The following is a 20,353-nucleotide window of genomic DNA, read 5'->3' on the forward strand; positions in this document are numbered from 1 at the left end:
TAATATTAGTTAAACATTATATAATCAATGAGCCAATATTTGCTTATATTTTGCTTTGTGTGCAAAAACAATTGAGTACAAATACAAACAATATTAATGTATACTGAAATTTTATTTAAACCAATTTTTTTAAAAAGTTACAAGTACTAAATGACTGATACACTACACTTAGGACACTAGATCCTAACAATCTCCTAGTTGCTCTAGTGACGTAGATCAATCATATTTCGCATTCCCTTACCCTCTACATGTTTCTCAAAACTCAAAGCAACTAGAGTCTTGGTAAACAGATCCACAAGGTTGTCTCAAATGTGATTTTAACTACAATCACTATTCTGTTTTCCATCACCTCTTAGATAATGTAATATTTTCGAACAATGTATTTTGTCCTTTTACGATTCTGTGTTTCCTTAATATTAGCTATTGTCGCACTATTATCTAATACAATGTAATAGCTTTCTCCATACTAAAAATGACTGTGAGATTCATAAGGAACTTTTGAAGCTGACTGCTTCTTTTGTTACCTCAAAAACAACCATATATTCAGCCTCCATAGTGGAATTAGCAGTACAACCCTACTAGACACTTCTCTTCGCTATGGACCTATTGCCTTGGATAAAGACGCAACTTGATGTTGATTTCTTTAAATCTCGACATGTTTGGAAGTTAGCATCCATATCTCTAATAAGATTTAAAATTTTCTCCAGAATATACAAGCATATAATCTCTTATTTTCTATAAATACTTAAGTATATGCTTAACTGCTTGCTAGTGTCATGGACCGATATTAATCTAATATTGACTTACCATCCCTACTGCATAACATATATTTAGACGTGTGCATAACATAACATACATGAGACTTTCTACTACCAAACCATAAGGAATCTTTCTCATGTACTCTTTTTCTTTCGCTGTTTTACGATAGTTTTCAAAAGAAAGATGAAATATTGAAACAGAAGGTTTTGATCCTTTTTTGGAATCGGTTAACGTAAAATGTTTTAATATCTTAACTTCCTTTCGTGCCATAATTCGTATGGATTTTTAGGTGTGGTCATAATTGGTACGTCATTTAGAATGTAGTAAGTCATTTGTAACGCATATCCCCAAAAGGATATTGACAATTTTGAATAACTTAACATCGAATGAACCATGTCTAACAAAGTTCTGTTCCTTCTTTAAACCATGTCATTTTGTTATGTAGTACTTAGTGCAATTAATTGGGATAGTATCTTATTTGTTATGGTGTATCCTAAGAACTCATCTGATAAAGATTCCCCAATTTGGTTAGATCGAATTGTTTTTTTGGGTAAACCTAACTATTTCTCCACTTCTGCACTAAACTCTTAAAATTTATCAATGGTTTCATTCTTGGGGTGCATTAGGTACACATACCTATATCTTGAATAATCATCTATAAAGGTTGTGTAATAGTCGTAACTACCTCTCGCACTAACGTTCATGAGATTACATACATCACTGTGCACAAGTTTTAACCGTAAAATGATCCTTGTACTTTTTGCATAAAAGATCGCTTGACCATTTTACCTTCTAAGCAATATTCACATTGTGGAAGATGCACCTTTTTAAGTGAACTTAAAGTTCCATCTTTCAAAAGTCTAGTGATTCTTTCTTGGTTAATATGACCAAGTCTTAAATGTTGTAAGTACGCCTCATTAGAGTGAGAAATTTTAAGTTTCTTATTCACAATTTTGGTTTCAAGCAGTAAGCACATCTTTAGTTTGATAAAAAAGAAATTATTTTGCATCCATCCATTACAAATAAGAATACGATTTTTATGTATTCCAATTCCTTTATTAAAAGTCACAAAAAATTCGTCTTGAAATAAACATGCAATAGAAATTAAATTTCTCCTAAAAGTAGGTACATAAAAAATGTTTGATAATATAATTTTCCTAAAATGATCAAAATATATATGTAATTCTCCCACTACTTGAGCCATCCTATTACTCCCATCTTCGTTTCGCAACGAGAAGTTCCTTATCCCAAAGACATGCATAAACTTTGGATTTTAAAATGCTTAAATCATTGATTTTAAAACTTAAATTGATAAATCTTAACTTTTAAACTAATTTAAATATAAAGTTTTCAAATGTATTACTAAGTCCGCTGTGTATTTTTGAAAATAGAACATTTGCAAAATAACATTTCAAAATTTGATATCAAAGCCTTTTTCTTTGAAATACTAAAAGTAACAACGTGAACTATTTGGAAAAACTTACTTAAATTGAACATGCTTTATTAATTATTTTCAGTACCAAAACTTCTATAAAAGGTAAATAATGTTTTTCTAAAAAATTTGTATCAAAGCACACGAGTTACAAACGCATGGTCAGTGACTAACTCAGGATTTAGGTAAATCACACCATGAACGTCGCAAGTGAATTAATTCGCGAATGGATTAAGAATTAATTCATCTTAGGTCCAGTCTAATGTATCATTCTACCAATGAATACATCTATATCTCTACTCGTGGAGTCAATTGCTCCGATAGCCAAGACTAGCCATCCCTCTAATTGGAATTATAAATGACATCACTTGAATCAAATGTTCACTTTGATTCTTTTACGAGATTACAGACTCATTTAGATTATCTACTAAAATAAGTTATCTTTCTCGCAATGTAAACGTTCTTACAATGTCACTTACCTTCAATTTGAACTTAGACAATCAATGAGCTAATATTATATTATCATAATTTCGCTATGCATGCAAAATATAAAATACATAAATACAAAAGACATAATAGTGAAATGTGAAATTATCTTTATTTATTTATTCATCGTTCAAATAAATAGAAAATAGTTAAATGTTTACTACAATATGGGCACATTTCCCAACAACCATTTCATCTTCCTTCATGAAAAGTAAATTACTATCAAATAATAATCAAGTCATTAATCACAAAGACGAGTGACCTACGACGACATTTACTTTTCATCTACCATGTAATGCCAATGAGAGGATATCATTTACCCGTGTCTTGGGTTATGAAATCCACAAACGAGTTCAAGATCTATTTTTATTGGGTCTTATCTGATGTATTGTCTGTCCAATTAGTCACATCTATGTCTTTATCTCCTAGGAGTCATTCGCTTCGATGCCTAAGACAAAACATCTCCCCTATTGGACTTGATAGACAACATATTAATCTTACAATCAGTTTTCTCATTTTCGATTAGACTAAGGACTTGTTTAGGTTCATCTACTAATATAAGTCATCTTTCTATATTATGATCTGACCACGTAATACTGCTTTGTATTAGTTAAACCTTAGACAATTATTGAACTAATATTTGCTTCCATTTAGCTTTGTATGCAAAACCATTATGGACAATATAAAAAAGATATTTATGAATAATTTTATTACACCAATCTGTTTGAAAAAATACAAGTGTACATAGACGAAAATACTACGCTTAGGGCACCAGATGCAACAACTATTTCACATAGAACAAAGAGTTTGTCCGAGGGGTTACCAACGAGATTATACTTAACAAATTGGTGAGTAGTGCTTGCTATGAAATCTTGGATGGCTTGATAATCAAAAACCTCTTTGGTGATCATGGTGGAAGCATTAAACCTTTGAACAAATCAAGGACTTATCCACCCATTAGCGAATGGACATTAGGTTCGATAGGGATTGTTGCAAAGTTTTTTTGGCAAAAATCTACTCTTGAAAAAATCAACCAACTGGTCAAATGTGTGGTTGGAACCCCTTGGTAATGACAAGTACCAATGATAGGCTATATGGGTGAGGGTTGTGGAGAACACCCAACATTTGACTTCATGAGAGGCTCCCAAGATGTTCATATGATTATTGTAATAAGCCAAGTGATCCTTAGGGTCTCCATGGCCCTGTATGATGCCTTAGGGAATTTGAACATTCAAAGGAAGTTGTAAGCTAAGATTGCTACATAAAGGGGCTCATTGGCATAACTCTAGGAGGTTTCTTCAGGGTTAGTACTACAGAACTCTTGTAGTTCCCTTCTTAATGCTTGTATCTACTCCTTCATAAAAGCATTATGATCAAGATGGTCTCTACCTTGAGAATCTATTGGGCAAGGGGATCTAGAGGCTAGTCCATGGTGTTGTTTGGTGGCTAACGATTTCGTTGTCTTTGGAGGAAAGACTAGGTTGTTTCTTCCTCTTGGGTTGGATGGTTAGCTTTGGCAGGGTCCCTACCAGCTCTGAGTTCTTGAATAATCTACCCATTCCTGGCATTTTTTTTGGTTCAACAGGCATTAGTGTTGTTGTTCTTGGTAGAGTTATTGCTACTCTAAAAGTTAGGCTTCTAGGAACCTTATTTTCTCTTGTATCTCGGTGAACTATTGGAAGCTTGAGTTAGGGTTTGGACAAGTTTGTTCATTAGGTGAAGCACTAGTGTTACCTTAGGGAGGTTGGGCATACCACCATGGTGGCACTAGGTATTGGTAATAAGGTGGATAAGTGTGAGTATCATATGGGACAGTGGTTCCTGGTGGAGGTTGGGAATGATGTTGGGTGGCTTGTTGTTGGTCTAGGTTGACGATTGATTGCTGAGTAACTTGAGGAGGTTGTTGAGTTTTTTTTGAAGGGGGTTTTGAGTTTTGATTGGTTGCATTCTTAGGGATGATATTAAAAGAGTGAGCCATAATGATTCGGTTTATGCTCACCGAATTAATTATTGATACAAGTAACCAACAAGGAGGAAAAGGCGGTGGGAGGAAGTGTTAGTTCACTTGTGACAGGAGAAGAGTTGGAACTAAGGATGAGAGAAGGAAGAGGAAGAGAGGACAATGAGAAGGAGGAGGAGAGATCTAGGGTTTTTAGAGGAAAAAGAGTAGATCATTGGTCCCTCGTGCACCTGGCTTATATGGAGGGGTCACCCCTTATCTAGTAGTGCCACGTGACAAATAGTGCAGTGCCTACAAGTTTGTGCGTGCATGGCTAGATGTTAGGACTGTTACAGGTTACTGGTCACCATATAGTGTATTATGTGTTCTTGGTTTGACATTCTTATCTTTGAGGTTGTACGAAGTGGCTACACTTTATTGGTCCCTTAGAGGTCCCCACGAGGGGTGCATAGTGGGCGGTGTCCAAGCTAGTTCAGATAAGATGCACAGGTGCTCATCCATTGGCTATCCTAAATGAATGGTTCCTTATAGAAGGTTGCATGTGAACCATTCCCAACAGAACATTATCTACAAGATGCTCCAAGTTGTGCTAGATGACGTTGCCAAAGCGGGGATATAACAATATTATATGTAAGTGAAGCCATTTGATTATGTTTAAAAAATCCTTTGAGAAAGTAGTCAAATAATGATGTAATTTATTTTGTATTTATCCATGTTGAATTGTTGAGATTTGTTTTTGTTTGATATGTAATTCATTAAACTTTTAAAAGTAATATTTGATTATAAATTGTATTCTCGAGGGGGTCGCAGATGACTTTTCAAAATTTCAATTAATGAAGAATGAAAAGTAAAACCTTGATTTTCTAAAATAACTGAGAACCATACCATTTTTTTTGTGAAAAATGTTTCAACTTGTAACGGTATATATTACATTAGACTTATTTTAGGCACACCAAATAATAGTTGGTTTTCTTTAGTTTTTGTGCCCTAATTTTGTTGTTTTAGGGTCTCAAAACTAAACAAAAGGAAAAGCTCAACAAATTAAGCATTATGCATTATAGCAAAAAATTGATGGTCTGTTTCACTTCATTACAAACTATTTGTTCTTTATATATACCAATTATCTCATTGTTATTTTTTGTTTCCTTTATATATACCAATTATCTTAGAAAAGAAAATGTCTCTTTCTCCTTTTCCCTCTCATTTCTTTGTTCATCCTTTAAATGCTTCAAAAATAGAATTTGAGCCTGTAGGAGTAGGGTTCATGGCAGTGATTGCAGTTACAGGAGGTGTAGTTTTCATTGCTCATGAAGTCCATAAACGTCCCCTCTCAGATTTCATGAAGAAGATTGAAATTGAATTGGGAGGTAATATTAATTATTCTTCATCATTTCCTTTTCTTATAGTGGATTAATTAAAGTCCAGGGGTTTTTGTTTTGGGTATAGGGAATGGTAAATGTGGAGTTAAAAGAAGGGTTTATTTTGCTAAAAATGTGATCGAACCATCATCAAATAACAAAGAGTATAAGAAGAAAAATAATCAGGCTCGTGTAATTGGTGATCATCATGCTTCTTCAATGCCTTTCAATAGGTAGGTTTTTCATAAAACCATCACCAAAACTCACCATATTTCCAACTAACTATACCAAATTTTCTTTATATATGTTTGTGTATAACCTAAAGTTTTGATGTTTCCCTTGTTTGTACATTTCGAAAGTTGTTAGTTATTTTTTCTTTGGTGTGTTTTCATGCTTAAATTGTTTTATACACAAATTTTTTTCTTAACACAAAAGGATTTTGGTTTTAATCATAATCTTAGGCTTGACATTCTTTCAGAGTATTGATATTTGGATATACAGTGGAAAGTAATATGGAAATTCTAATATCCTCATTAAAACTTAAAGTTTGGATATCATTGTTGAATTCATGATAAGTGTAGGACATGCACTGATATGCATTTGATACAATGGAGATAGATAAGGAGAAAAGGGAAGGTGTGGAGGAAGGCGAGTTCGTCCATTCTATGATTAAGAGCTGGAAAGGTAGAGGGACTCAGATAGAGAAAGGTCAGAACATAATGTATTAGAATTTTGTCAATGGAGAGGAGTCCCCCTAGTAAGTGGTATATTGGAATATTTATAGGGAGTTGAGGGTTTCTATCCAATTATTGGGTCTTAGGTGGGTCAAAATAGGGTCTAACTTGGTCCAAATTGAGGTATGGATATAATAATAGTCCTTCCAATCAAGAGGTAGCTTATGAAGTGACCATGCCTCCAAAATTTCATTTTGTAATTTAACGAAAAATATAATTATTAGCCGGAGGTGTCAAGAATATATTAGTAAAAGATTGTACACCTAATAATAAAAATGGTATTGTATGGGGTGATATGTATTGGAATTTGAGATATATTCTTGTACAAATGATATGAAATTTGATGATTAAAACTGATTGTAATATAATTTATACTTGATGTTCACTAAACTAACTATAATTACGACAAAAGCAAGCGCACCTATCGCACATTATTATAGCTATGGTGAGTAGGGAATATCGTATCCACGAGGACTAAAAGTACTAGTAATTACTATTTTTCTATTATTTAGCCGATAAATTGAAGTGATTGTTTTTAATCTAAATTTACTAATCTAATTTAACTACGAACGCAACAGAGAATGAAATGAGAAAATAATTAAAGACAACCAATAAGAAAGACAATACCCAGGGAAGAATCTACCTAGACTTCACCAATTATTCTGAATCTGAATTAAACGATTTATTCACTTGTGTCTTGATCCGTAGAAATCCCTAAATTATGTTAATATCTCTTTCGAGAGTAAGAACAACTGACTCTAGGTTGATTAATTGAAATCTTTTTCTAATTAAAACCCCATATCGTCGCATTAACTCGGTCTATGGATTCTCCTATTAGATTTGACTCTAATCCGGTAGATTTATGTCATCCTATTTCTAGGATTGCATGCAACTCCACTCAATTATGTTAGATCTACTCTTAAACAGGGACTTTTTGCTCCACTGAAATAAACACATTAAACTTGAATTAATATATCAGAAATATTAAAATAAGAAATAAAAATTCATAATTGAGAAGAAGAATCAAGTATTTACCACGTAAATTAGAAATCAAATAATAAGATTCATCATAGAGTTAATCTTCCCTAGGTATCTAGGGAATTTAGTTCATAATCCTGAATGAAAACATCTCAAAGTCAGAATAACCACAAGACATAAAGAAACTCAATAAAACTTCGAAAGAAATTAAATGGAGATATTCGATCTTGAGGGAGATCCGCTTCCGAGTTGAATCCGATGGCGTTCTTCGAGTGCTTTCTTTGATCTTCTCTTAGTGCCCCCTTAGATATTTTTCTAATTGGAATTTATAGACTTTAGAATACTCAGAAAGCTTAAAAAATTAGGTTTTTCTGCGTATTTGGGAAACAGGGTGCGATATTGACATGGGCTGGCACATGGGCGTGTGGCCAACCAATGTGGAAATGCTCAGGTCATGTGGATCCTGAAAACAACTCTATTCGTACGATTTTGGCTCGTTTTCCGCTCATTTTTCTCCCAAATGCTCTCTTAAGTATAAAAACATGAATTTAAAGGATTAGGAGCATTAAATTCACTACTTTACATAATTAATCATTCAAAAATGCATCAAGAATGAGATTAAAAATATGTTACTTTTATGGCTTATCAAATATCCCCACACTTAAGCGTTTGCTTGTCCTCAAGCAAAATCCTCAACTGACAATTAAAATGAATTTTTCTCAACTTATAATTCTCATGAACGATGTTTCGTCATAATTCACTAATAATCATACATTGATAATTCAACTAAAAGAGCACTAAAGATTCAAACAATCTAAGTCGAACATTTTTAAAACATGAAAATATAGGTATTTCCCCTTATCTAAGTAATTACCTTTAATTCAAAATCGACAAGAATCGACATCCTCACTAAAGATTCACTCAAATCACTCAAAGTGTTTAAGGTTCAAGAATAAGTACTCACTAGTCAAACATGAAAAGTCATTACTAGGCTTGCATGAAAATCAAATCTCCACCACTATAAAATGAGATGATACACAAATCAAAAGGTCTTTAAGAGGTTGTAATGGGGCTTAGGTTAAAGGTGTGGAGAAAGACTGAAAAAAATCGTTAAAATCGAGATCAAATTGATAAATTACCAAGCTAGAAAAATAACAAATGCTGAATTAAAAACAAGTGCATAAATCAGGAACTATTCAAGAATAAGAAAACGAGCTTCTTCTCAAAATATGAATTTAACTATTCAAACTCAATCCTAGAACTAAATAATAATCAATATTTTTTTTGATATTTTCTATTTTTTTCCTTTTTTTTGTATCTTTTTTTTGAAAATAAGAAATAATTCAGTAAATTAAACAAAAGAGCATAGTTAGACAACTAACCAAATCAAATCTCGACAAAAAGGGAATCAATAAAACGAAAAAAATTCTTAACGAATAAAAAAAAGAGAGTTTTGGGTTAACATTAATGGGTAAATTAAGAAACGATGTGTTAGGCTCAACGGGGTTCACTAAGGGTTAATTAAAAAGGTTGACTTTTTATGGGATAAGTGGGTTAAAACCTAAGTGCCTTTATAATCACAGTATATCAAATCAAAGGTGTGGTCTCGATATGTATAATCGACGCAAGTTCTAGAATGACAAATCAAATTGACACACTCATAACCAATAATAAAATGAGCAAGAAAAATGTATGCTCTAAATGCTCAAAATCTCACAAAAAATTATGGTTTTTGATGTCAAACTTGTAAATTTAAAAACTCAAGATAATAACTCAATTCAGGGAAACAACCTAAAATTTTAAATTCTAAAAATAAACTTATCATGCTTGATTCTCTCATTTCTTAAAGTTTAAAACAATCAATGCACAAATATCTACGAATTTAATCCAAAACACATCAATAAAAATTACAAATTGATAAAAAATTATTCTAATAGTAGTATGAGAAAATTACTTAAACACAAGTCATAATTTAGGGATTTTCTAATAATTATATAAATAACCTCCCTACACTTAAGATGTACATTGTCCTCAATGTACAAACATATATAATCACAGTATAAATAGAATATCATAAGAGAGGGAGAAAACTGAAACTGCCCTGAATATTGGATGAAATCCTCAAAATAGTGAAAAGCGGAATTGTAGTCAAATCTAGATGTAGTGCATGATTTTAAGAAAACTAATAAGAAAATAAACACAAATAGTGAAGAAGATTAAGGGATTACTAACTCGATTAGAAACAACCATAAAAAATAAAAATATAGTTCAAAAGATGAAACAAAATAAGTCTACAAAAATAAAAATAAACATAAAAAAAACTTAATGGTCTTCATCATTAGAAGTGTCAGTGTCGTGAGTCGTCTGCGCTGAGGAGGAGATATGGAGATGCTGACAGATCTGCTACAATGTCATGTCAATACTGTCGAACCTCTGAAAGCAGTTCTGCTCGAAGCGAGTGAACCACTCGGAGAGGTTTGCGAAAGTAGCAGCAGAAGAAACAAGACGGTGACTCGAATATGGAGGATGAGGTGGGTCCTAGTGATGGAAAGGGACATTATCAGTGAAGTCCTCTGGTTCATTTTGAGAGTCAGAATGAAATAATCGTTACTGAAGCAGATACGAAGCTGCTCGATCATCCCCGTATGGGTCATGCTCGACTGTGGGGACAACTGGTTGATGAGTGTAGGCGTAGAGGACTGCTCTGATGTCTTGAGAAGACCGAAGTGTCGAGCAAGTCGAGTCACATGAAGGCCTAAACAAATAGGACCCTTCTTGTTGCAGTCTGTCTGATGGCGAAAAGCGAGGGCGATGATGTAAGCTAAATAAAAAATATGCCCAGTGGCCATGCCCCATAAAAAAGATGCATCGGTAGTACTGACGACTCCGGTGCTCTCTCTCCTATCGATCAAAGTATGAGCTAAAAGGGCATGAATATACCGTAAAGCTGGAGGGAGAGAAGTCACCTTCGAGCGACTTGTGTCATAAGGTGTCATACTAGCCGTAAGATCTACCTAACAACTAGTGGATGTGCCGATGTAGGCGGAGGAAGTTCTTGGAACTCATAAACTCCTTAGTGTAGAGTCCCAAAGCAGTTCCGAACTCAGGGACACTCATTTGGCGCACCAAGCCACCGATTCTGAAAGTGATGGTGCCCTACTTGTCATGAGTCATCATCACATGTTGGAGAGTAAATGTAGAGCAGAACTCCAAAGCCAGCTTCGTTTATGTGGGCTCGATGATAGAGAAGAATCGGTCCTACGAGATTATGGCAATAAAGGCACGCACATGGTTAGCTAATTGGACCTGTTCTAAAGCGGCCCAATCAATACATTGGCCTAAGCCGAGTGGTCGTAATTGAAGTAGCTGAAATAATTCCTCCTAGGGACCCACTGAAAATCAAATATAGGGGTGGCAGGCCTCGACGGAGGCACTCGAGAAGGAGGTTGCGCCAGGGGTCTTCCATTTTTTTGAAGCGGGGACGGCGAGCTTGGACTTTCTATGAGTGTTTGTCAGGGTGTGCCTGAAAAAGAAAAGAATTCATTAATAAATAAAGCATCACCAAATATGACAAGAAAGGCTGAGAAGGTAAAATCCAAGTAGTCCAAATAGCAAATTACTTTGAAAATAGTATGTACGAATACCCAAGCATGCAAAAACCATAAAGTGAAGCTATTATGAATCAAAGTGATGAAAACAATAAATAAGAAATAAAATAACAAATTCATAACTAAAAGACAAATCATGACATACTGAAAATAAGAATAATAAAAAGCATAAATAAATAAACAATTTGAATACTAAGAACAAAGAACAAAGAACAATAGTAATAGAAACAATGAGCAAGGAAGTCAAAATAATAAACTAAGGATGAATCATAATAGTAGCTATAATAATAAACTAAAACAGTAGCATGAAGAAAAATAAAAGAATATAACTAGATAATAATAAGGTTAGTAAACAAAATAAAAGAATATAACTTGAAAAATAAAAGAATATAACTATAATAATATCCATGTCGCCAGGTCGTGTAACTCACTATCGAACCCCTTATAGTGCACACAGCCTGGGACATGCCCGTGTGTCTAGGCCGTGTGGGTCAAAAATAATTTTTTTAAATTTTTTTTAAAATTTGAAAGTTAATTAGTTTTAAAAATAACGTGAAATAAAATTAAAAGAATTAACAGTGTTAACACTCGGGTTGCCTCTCGAGAAACACTTATTTAAAGTCTAAGCTCGACTTACCTCGGATTCACATGGTCATGGTGGTTCGCGGAGTCGAAACTCCTCTTTCTCGTTATCAATTCTATTATCAACATAAGATTTAAGTCGAGTACTATTTACCTTAAATATGCTAAATTCATAATGAGTTACCTCGACTGTACCATATGGGAAGACATTCAGTACTGTAAAGGGATTTGATCCGTTTACACCAAGCTCTAAAGTGGCAATTCGAGGATTCGTTTTATCTAGAAGTACCTTGTCTTCAACTTTAAATTGTTTCGTTCCATCCACATGCTTATCATGGTGTCTCCTTAACTCTTTATCGTGCTTTTTTGATTTCTCCTTAACATGTGTTCACCATTCATCTAGTTCATCAATTTGCAACATTCGTTCATCATGAGTCATTCTATTATCTCGACCAAAACGTGGCTCAATTATGTTTTTCTGAGGTGTTTCCTGCAAAGAAGGTTGACCCACATGCTTACTCTACGGTCTTAACATAGAGAATGAACAAATAAACTATATGGGTAAAAATTCTAGGCCTCAAAATAGCCATTATAGTAATACCGATAATGCAGGTTGGAGGAAGCATTCCAATTTCTCTTGGACAGGTCAAGGAAATCAAAGAGCATAACCCCCTCTAGGCTTCCAACAACCACCTTACCAGTAGGAGAAAAAGTTGAATCTCGAAGAGATGTTGACAAAGTTTATCTCGGTGTCAGAAATCTATTTTCAAAACATTGAAGCAACACTTAAAATCAACAAGCATCGATTCAAGTGCTCGAAAACCAAATAGGTCAACTTGCTAAGCTAATCTCAAAAAGACCACAAGGTAGCTTGCCTAGCAATACCGAAACTAACCCAATAGAGCAACTTCATGCAATTACTGTTTGAGATAAAGAAGTGTTAGCTGAATCTAAATCAGAACCGAGGGAAGAAAGTGTGGTAAGTAACGGTAAGGTTGAGGTAAGCTAGAATGAGCAAAACCGGTTGGTAAAGAATATAAACAGTTTCTACTTATTCCTTTTTATCATTTTTCGTTAATTTTTTTATCAACTTTTAAATTTTAATTAATTTATTTTTTAGATGGAAAAGTTTATCAAATCATTAAAATTTTAATGGTATTAGCATGCAGGTTACCATATTAGTGTAGTTAAAATTTTAATAATTCAATCAACTTTTACATCTAAAATAAAATAGTTTAACTAAATTTTAAAGGTTGATGACCAAAATGAAAAAAAAAGAATTAGAATTGAAATGACAAATGAGTAAACTAAATTTGTTATTTTTTCTTTAATCAATTCAATTATGATTTATTAGTGTATTAACAATAATTAATTTTTTATTTCAATACACAACTTAAACTTTATACTTAAAGCACAAGTCTAAAATCATCTATAGATAATAAAGGTTATTAACTGATGTTGATTGATTATCCGTAAATATTAGGTGTAATAGTAAAGGAGAAAAAATGGATTTAAACCTTTAAAAAAATATTATTGAGAGAGAACTTCGAATCTTAAAAGAATTAACTTATATGAATTATAAAACAAACTTAAAAGATTTGTTGGTTTTGGCTTGAAATTAATTTTAATTTGATTTTGTGATTTAATTTCAAAATTTTTAGGACATATCATTGGGATGGTCTGCAATTCTAAATACATATCCACCCAACTTGAATTTGAATTCTTGGATAACAAAACTGGGAGAAGGTCAATATTGAGATGATATTGGACCGTAAGGTTCATCATTCTTGACTTGTATAGAATGGTAGTTAAAGTTTTTGTCAAATACCTGTTAGATAAAAGTTGAAATCATATAATTTATCAAAAAAATCATTGTTAAAGATTTTCTAATGAAAGTGCATCTATCAAAACTCATAATAAATAATAAAGTAATATGAATCACTCCCATGAGTAGTATTACTTAAATTTCACTCATTTACTGAAATAAGCACATTATGTTTTATCCAAGTAATCAATTAAAAATTAACAGAGACCATTGATGGAGGTTATACGGCTTATTTAGTGACATTCTCCCACTCAATATTTTTTAAAAACAATACAATGTTTTAAATTTAATTTCAAGCATGGATGATTAAATATGTAGAGAAGTACAAATGACATTCTTCTTAAACTATATAGCATGCTTAATCATATATATATGGATAGACATGCTTATCGATTTATAAACATTTAATTATTCATAATATTCATAAATGTCATAATCATAATAAAAATAAATCGATTTTGAGAATCCAACAATTTCCATTGTTCCATCGTAGGGAAAAATAAAATAATTAAAATGATAATAATTTTCTCAAAGTATTCTTTAGGTCTTCTAAGTAAAACAGAAACATCCTCCGTCTGGCCTAAAAAGAATTTGATTGTAAAAAATTACTAGAAGCCAAAAAAAAAAGTCAATGAGTTGAAAATCAGTACCGCCACACGATCACCACCAGACAGTCGCCATCACCACCAACACTGCTAACTACTGATAAGCCAACCTAACATACCACTGGCAGTGACTTCACGCTAGCCTCGGTGTGCCACTCGTTAGTTATGGTTTCTATGTACTTGTTGCGTTGGTGCCACAACTCCAACATGTCATTTAGTGTGAAAGCCTTATGTTCCACACAATCCTTGGCCAGCATGCTGGGCAAGATGCCCTGCTCCATGCAATAATTATTGTTGGTCGGTTCTACTTCACCTAATGTGCGTGATATCAAGGCTGGGCTGGTGTGACACCCCAAACCCAGCCTAGAAGAGATGACCGAATCTGGAGAAATTACATCGACTTGTTTAGTAAGTATTTAGCAAATACAAATTTTGAAATAGTTATTTGAAAACGGTTTGTTCGCTTTCAGAAAACACTTAAGAAATTACTTAATTTGTAGCGAAAAACCTTTTTCGGACTTTTAGTTTTGAAAATTGAAATCCGTTTGGTCGACTTAAGTGATTTTTCAGTCCCGCGTTAGAAAATATCATTTACAGGCGAATTAAGAGAAAACCCAAAACAAGTTCAGAAACAGATTACAAACCCAAAACATCAAAACAAATAATTATGAACTTCACCATATTTACATTAAGTGCAAAAACAATCCGAGCTCCCACACACTGTCTGGTATTAAGTCAGAAGTTTATCTGAACAGACAAAGATAAAAAAAAAGTGAGCAATGATGCTCAGGGTATAACCAAATTCAAACAGAGATTAAAAAAACACTACACAAATAAGAGTAACATAGAGAATTCTATAACGATCATATAACTAGAGCGGAACAATCAAAGTATTATAGAGATTTCCATAACGATCATATAAACCAAACGAATAATGTATGATTATGTAAATGCGGTGTTTTTCAGAAAATTAGAATGCAGATTTTTCAGAAAACATCCTACCCAATTGTGCTACACACCAAAATAGAGTTCCACAGAACTCATCCAACCAAATCACACCAACAGATAATTATGGACAGTGCCACCAGAATTGTAGTTAAAACTGCCAAATCAGATATATGTAGTCAAACCACTATAATTGCAGAGAAGCTGCCAGACAGAATTGTGGGTAAACCACCAAATAAATGTAGATAATTTAACTATCAGAAACTCCCTCATTTCAAATCATCTTGAACCCCATGCAATGTGTGACAGCATGCATATTTGTGAATCAGAATGATAAGCATGTGGGACATGTTGTCGTACAATAACAAAAACAAAAGGCATGAGAATCCATGCTTTGCAGAACAGATTGATCAAATCTTAATGACTCATACTAGGTTTTCCATAAAGTCACATGCATGGTTTCATATCAGAATCAATATCAGACACAACAACATATTCAGATATCACATGTTCTCATCCAATATAGTAACATAGAAACGAATCATCAAAATTAACAGAGCATGGAGCATACCTGAATAAATTTTGTGATTACATAAATCCCTAATCTATTTTTGGCTCACATATTTTTTTTCCTAATTTTACAAAATAAAATATAAAATTTAAAACTGCATGGAGATGGTAGTCCAACATCTAATTACGAACTCAAAAATTAATAACCTAAATTAAAATCCTTCTAAAAATCTAAGAACCACAATTTGTGGTAAAATTACTTTATAACAAAATAATATAACTATAATCCATACATTCACATATACAAATCCAAAACATGCTTATAACGCAAGAATGTCACTTCTCATCAATTTAGTCAAACAAATGAGAGAGATAATTTTGGTAAACTGACTTACACTATAAGCATAGCAGAACCTTACTCTAATACCAATTTTTCAAAAAATTTGGTTTAGAAAGCAATTTTGTAGCACAACGAAAAGTTAGTTTTCTTTTCTAAAACTTGAGCGATTGTGTTATATACAACAATAAACTAGTCTAAATTCGTACAAGTGTTTTGGACTAGGTGGTAAAGGATGTTTCCTGACTTTTGACCAACACGATCTTCTTCTCTATTCTCAAACCTGGACTTGCTTAGAGTGTTGGTTCTAATTCACGAATAGATGAACAAAATAAAAACTTTCTGTTGGTATTCAGTAGGAATATCAATATCTCTCAAAGGCTAGAAATCGTAAAGCGAACTATCTCAAAATTTAGAATTTACTTTGAAGAATAACTCACACTAAATTTTGATGAAGTGTTGATGCTTAGTATGGCTTTTTTTTACATAGCCAATGATCTTTATTTATAGAGAAAATCACAAGCATCTTAGTTGAATAAGGAGAAGCAAAATAACAATATTTGAATAGAAAAATACACAATCCATTTCGAATTGACTAGGGTTGGTGGCACACCTTCTCTAGGATATCGAGGGTTGTCTCTCATCATACATAAAGGGATCTATTGGGTATTTCATTTATTGGACACAATTATATGTGTCATTTAGTTTTTAAACCAACTCAATTAATTTAATCCAACCCAATAAATACATTTTCTTTTCCCAAAATATTATATAAATTAATTAAAATTAAATCAAATAAATTTCTAATTAAATTATTTTCTCAATCCAATTTTAATTTCGATAAAGTCGTGATGACTTTACTTTACTAGAATCTATGAGTAAATAAATTTAATTAACTTGTACAACAAAACTGTGATGACTAATTTAATTTCCATTTTGAACTTCAATGATCTAATTAAATTGATTAAATAATAATTTGAATAAATTAATATAATCTCTAAGTCATCTCTTGCTCATAGCGAGAATATGCATTCACTACGGATAGTGATGCATTTGACCTTTCTCTCTAATTCATCCTTTTCATTTATTCATATCATCAGTTCAAATACAAACAAGCAAGGTTATACTGAGCTAGCAAAGGGAATAATTAAACATATATAATTAGGGATCAAATAATTTGTACGTTTCGACTCTTCGTCTATTATTTAAAACATTATTTAGTCATGTAGTCATTTCAACAAAGTACCATGACTTAGCTCTCCTTTTTATATATCATTACAAAAGCTAATTATCGAATGCTCGTGCAATGATTTTGTCATATGTCTGTTTTAACATCCTTTACCCAGTCCGGTCGCCAAACCTGAGTAATAGAATGTTATAAACAAATACAAACCATTCACAAAAAAATTACAACTTAAATCTCAATTAATTTTTATACAATCTGATAAGTGCTAAAAGTAACATGTTTTAATCCCATTCTTAATGCAATTTCGGGTGATTATTCGATGTTAATGGTGAATTTTATGTTCCTAATATTTTAAATTAATGTTTTTATACTTGGGAGAGAATTTGAGAGCAAAAGGAACAAAAATCGAGTCAAAATCAAGCGAAAATAAAAAAATCAGAGCAAGCTACAAGAGCCACATGGGTTGATCCCTTCCACATGGCCTGGCCACACGGCCATGTGGTAGGCCATTTCGATTGCATAAATTTGCACTCTGAACAATGGAAAAACACGATTGTTAGGTTTTTCAGATATTTTAAGACGTATATATGACAAAAATAAGAAGATAGGAGTGGGTCATCATAAAAGACTCAAGAAAACAACTCGAAAAACACCATTGAAGCCGGTTCTGAAGTAGATTTTCGTCAAGATTGAAGACTCCCAGTTGATTTCTTAAGAGATTATCATGAGTTTCTTTGTTTCTTTCAGTTATACTATCCCTGAGATGTTTTTATTTGCAAGCATGAACTAATTTTTTAAATACTTAGAGGAGATGAACCCTATGATGAATTTGGTCGTTTGATTTTACGCAATAAATACTTAAATCTTATTCTCAATTATGTGTGTTTAATTCTTGGTTTGATATTTCTAGATTTTTAATCCATGTTTGATGTACTTAAATCAGAGTAGGAATAGACCTTGTTAAAAAGTAAATCTAGCGTAATTGAGTGGAGTTGCATGCAATCCTAGAAATAGAATGACATAAATCTACCGGGTTAGAGTCAAATATATTAGGGGAATCCATAGATCGAGTTAATGCAATAATAGGGGTTTGAATTAGAAAGAAATTTCAATTAATCAACCTAAAGTTAGTTGCTCTTCCTCTTGAAAGAGATATTAGCATAATTTGGATTTCTATGGATCAAGATTCTAAGTAAAGAAATTGCGTAATGTAGATTGATAATGATAGATGAAGTCTAGGTGAATTTGTTCTTTCCTGTGTTTGTTCATTAGTTAATTAATTTAGTTAATTTTAGTTTTCGATAGATCACTTGAATTATTCGGTTAAAGAATAGAAAGATGGTAATTACTAGTACTTTTTATCTTCGTAAGAACAATATATTTGCTCACTGTAGCTATACTATTAATTGATAGGTACACTTGCCTTAGTCAAAATTTTAATTAGTTTACGACGCATCAAGTTTTTGGCGTCATTGCCGAGGACTAAAATATTAGGAAATTTTTTTATTTATATTAATTTAGCCATTTTTTATTTTTATTTTAATATTTTTTAAATTAAATTTTTACATTTTAATTTTTCGTTTGTTTGATTCTGACAGGTTCTTTTGGTTTATGACTAGAGGAAACCTATTGGAACTGCTAGTTTATGATAGTGAGGTCGAGAAAATTGCTCCTAGAAATCGGAGAGAAGTTAGAGAAGCAAGACAAAGTCAATAGATTTTAATAGACGATCAAGAGGAAAAGGATATTACTAAGGATATTAACTATTTTGTCCTACTCCTCGTACTATGTATGATTATATTAAGCTTGCTTGGATTGGGGCTGAAATGAGTATCATCAGATCGAATGTTGCTGCAAATAATTTTGAGATCAAGCCGAACACAATTCAAATTGTGCAACAATATGTTCAGTTTGATGGGTTGCAAGATGAAGATCTGAATGCTTATTTGGCTAACTTTCTAGAGATTTGTGACACATTTAAGATTAATGGGTTACGGATGATGCCATATGCTTACGGTTGTTCCCATTCTCTTTGAGGAGCAAGACAAAATAGTGGTTGAATTCACTTCCACGGGGTTCTATCACGACTTGGGATAAGATGACTGAAAATTTTTTATTAAAATATTGTCCACCGCCAAAATAGTTAAGTTAAAGAATGACATCTCTTCGTTTACCCAAATTAAGCTCGAGACATTATATGATGCGTGAGAGAGATTTAATGATCTTTTGAGAAGATTCCCTCATCATGGGTTACCTTTGTGGTTACAAGTTCAAACCTTTTACAATGGTTTGAATCCCTCGACTAGATAGATGATTGATGAAGTAGCTGGCAAAACATTGGATAAAAAAACACCTGAGGCAACCCAAGAATTTATTGAAAAGTTGACACTGAATAATTATCAATGGCGAGTCATGAGAACAAAACCGATCAAGGCAGTCGATGGTTTTAATATGGATGCAGTTGCTATGTTGGCGAGTCAGGTTGAAGTACTAATTAAAAGATTGATGATTTGATTTTCAGTAAACATGGGAATTCGGTAATGTAATGCGATGTAACTGGAGCGAGGATTATTAGTTCAGAATATTTACCCTTCAAGTCTAACATGGAGCATGAGCATGTAGACTTTATGGGTAATAATTCTAGACCTCAAAATAACCCGTATAGAAATAATGATAATCTAGGATGGAGGAATCATCCAAATTTTTATTGGATTGGTCAAGGTAATCAAAGGTCACAACCCCCTAGGTTTTTAGCAACTTTATCAACAAGAAAAGAAACCAAACCTTGAAGAGATGTTAGCTAAATTTATTTCGGTGTTTGAGATTAGATTTCAGAACATTGAGACAACTCTGAATAATCAGCAAGCATTAATTCAAGGGCTTGAAAATTAGATTTGGCAGCTTGCTAAACTGGTTTCGGAAAGATAGCAAGGTCTGTTATCTAGTAACACTAAAACCAACCTAAAGGAGTAAGTCCACGGAACCACTGTTCGAAGCGTGGAAGGGCTAGTTGAGCCTGAAAAGAAGCTAAATATAGAAGCTATTAAG

At 32.8% G+C, this 20,353-nt stretch overlaps 1 non-coding gene across 1 annotated transcript; it reads right to left on the reverse strand.

Moving 5' to 3' along the window:
- Positions 1-19,450: 19,450 nt before the first annotated feature.
- Positions 19,451-19,557, reverse strand: LOC121216608 (small nucleolar RNA R71). The gene has a single exon (XR_005912788.1). It is a non-coding gene; the product is annotated as a small nucleolar RNA R71 (small nucleolar RNA).
- Between the last annotated feature and the right edge of the window lie 796 nt (positions 19,558-20,353).

This window comes from Gossypium hirsutum, chromosome D04 (genome assembly GCF_007990345.1).
Source record: "Gossypium hirsutum isolate 1008001.06 chromosome D04, Gossypium_hirsutum_v2.1, whole genome shotgun sequence".
NCBI classification, from domain to species: Eukaryota; Viridiplantae; Streptophyta; class Magnoliopsida; order Malvales; family Malvaceae; genus Gossypium; species Gossypium hirsutum.